We start from the raw sequence: 2,967 nt of genomic DNA on the forward strand, positions 1-2,967 counted from the left end.
CCAGAACACAATTATGCCAACTTTAAATGGGGTTAATCCGTTGTTGTAGTTCAGCCCCGATCGGGACCAGACTACGCAGTCTCTCTCTCGCTCCCCCTACCCTCCGAGAGAATAGGAGGAGATGATATAAGAAAAACGGCTCAAGGTTTGAGATAAGGATGGGGAGAAATCCTTAAAGTTACTGTCACGGGCAAAACAGACTCAACTTGGGGAAAACTATTCATTTATTACTAAAATTAGCAGGAGAATGAGACAGGGAACAAGATAACCTCCATCCACCCCTCCCTCTTCCCGGGCTTAACATTATCTCTACTACCTCCCCTCTCGAGCGGCACGGGGCGGGGGGAAAGGGAATGGGGGTCGCAGTCAGTTCATCACGCGTTGTTTTATGCCGCTGTGTCGTCGTCGGGGGAAGAACTCCTCGCATTCCTCCTCTGCTCCAGCGTGGGGTCCCTCCCACGGGCCACAGTCCTTCGTGAAACTGCTCCGGCGTGGATCATCTCTTCCACGGAGTGCAGTCCCTCTAGAACAGCTGTCCCAGCGGGCCCTCCACAGGCCACAGCCTCCTTCAGGCCTCCACCTGCTCTGGCATGGGGTCCTCCACGGGCTGCAGGTGGATCTCTGCCCCTCCATGGACCTCCATGGGCTGCAGGGGGACAACCTGCTCCACCATGGTCTTCACCACAGGCTGCAGGGGAATCTTGGCCAGGAGCCGCGTTACTCCTCCCCCTCCTTCTTCACTGACCTTGGCGTCTGCAGCCATTCCTCACAACAGGCTGGCAGACGTCTCTCAGGATCCTTTTTACATCTTATTCACTTCAACTGCTCATCTCCTCTCCACTTCTTACAGCCAGGCTGGGCCGAGTCGGGCCCAGCCTGCTGCCCGGTGGGAGGCCAGAGGGTGAGGCCTGCAAGGCCCACAAGGCTCGTGCCTCCCCCTCTCTGCCCCCTGCTCAGCTGCTTCACATCTTCTCTTTTTTTTTTTTTTTTTTTTTTTTTTCTGTTTTCCCCTTCTTAAATACGTTATCGCAGAGGTGTTATCATGGAACATTCTGCTACCAATTGGCTCGGCCTTGGCCAGCAGCGGGTCTGCCCTAGGTCCGGCCAAGTCCACTGAACAAAGGGGAGCGACTTCTAGCAGTTTCCTACAGAAGCTACCACCTTAGGCCCCCCCTCACTAACAAAACCAGAACATTTGTGCATTTTGTGCTCTCAAGAATTATGGCAATCTGATATAACTCATGTCCCGTCATTTGGCTGACACAAATATGTACATGTAACCATTGATACCCATTCCAGCTTATTGTTTGCCTCTGCTCATACAGGAGAACATGCTCAAGATGTTTGCCAACATTGGACGTCAGCGTTTGCTTTCATGGGGGTTCCCACGTGTATTAAAACAGATAATGGGCCAGCGTATGCTTCTCATGCAGTCCAAACCTTCCTTGCTCTTTGGGGCATTGAGCATGTTACTGGTATCCCACATAACCCCACTGGATGGGCCATCATTGAATGTGCCCATGGCACACTTAAAAATATGCTGTTAAAACAAGAAGGGGGAATGGAAGGGAAATCTGCAAATGAAAAGTTAGTGAAAGCAACGTATGTGCTCAATTTTCTAAATTGTTGGAGTGACAATTCTTCCCCAATACAGAAACATTTTGGATCATCTACTGTACATGAGGCCATCCGAGGGCAAGCTCCAGTGATGGTTAAGAATCTGGAAACAGGTAATTGGGAAGGACCATTCCCTCTTATAACATAGGGGAAAAGGATATGCTTGTGTCTCTACAGGAGCAGTGAACAAGTGGATCCCTGCACTATGGGTACGACAAGTGCGCCAAGCTGCCTTGTGTTCATTGGAGTGTTAACAAGCTGTATTGCAGCCCCATGGACATGAGTCACGGAAAGAATAAATGTGTGGGTAACTATGGCTAATGCCACAGGACAGGATACCACTTGTCTGTCTGTATCATCTGCAAATAACCCTTTTTAGAACATGCTTGGTCAATCTGCCAGATAACAGTAGGGCGGCAACTCTGTGTAAAACAACAACAGCCGCGAGTGCTGAGTACTGAACTACAAGAGATGGAACATTTGGGATCAGTAAAGATGGACTTCTGTCTATTATTTAACTATTCAGAAACTAATGTTACTACAGGGGTAGTGACTGTAAATGCTTCAGGACCTATACATCGCAATGACACAGTGTGGTGTAATCATGCGAGCACTAACATATCAAAATCCAGCACTACTCCAGTGGGCGTCCCTGATGGTATGTTTTTCATATGTGGAGACCATGCATGGGCAGGGATACCCTCCCATATAAAAGGGGGCTCCTGGACCACAGAGAACCTTAGGGGTGTTTATACCCAATAATACAATGATTTTACAGCATAAAAGACCTAAACGAAGTACACATAGCTTTGAATCTGATTGCCTAGATAATATAGAGTTTTGGAAACCAAGTGAAATTATTGCCGCTTCAATCTTTGCACCTGGTGTGGCAAGTGCCCAGGCGTTAGCTACGCTAAATAAATTGAGCTGTTGGCTTGCTAAGAAAACGCATACAACTGCATTGGTACTATCAACGCTGTTAACTGATGTAGATTCTATACGCTATGCTACTTTACAAAACAGAACCGCTGTTAGCCTGCAGAGCACATTTGACAGGCCTTGTATGTGCTGGCCACGCGTGCAGCAACGTCTAGTCAGTACTCTGCCACTGAATCTGCTGAGAGTATAAACAGAGGTGGCTCAGAATGGAGAGAAGGGACCCAGAGCACACTCTATGAACAACAGGGGACGCCCTGAAGGTGCTGTGCCTGCCTCCTTTCTCTGCTCTGACCGGGCTGATAATCATCCTCTTGCTTGGCGGTGTCTTTGGTGTAGTTGCTTGGTAACAGAATAGAGCAGCAATAGATTTTTTATTATTAGCACGAAGTCATGGTTGTCAGGATTTTGATG

This window comes from Chlamydotis macqueenii, chromosome W (genome assembly GCF_036417535.1).
Source record: "Chlamydotis macqueenii isolate bChlMac1 chromosome W, bChlMac1.mat, whole genome shotgun sequence".
Taxonomy (NCBI): domain Eukaryota; kingdom Metazoa; phylum Chordata; class Aves; order Otidiformes; family Otididae; genus Chlamydotis; species Chlamydotis macqueenii.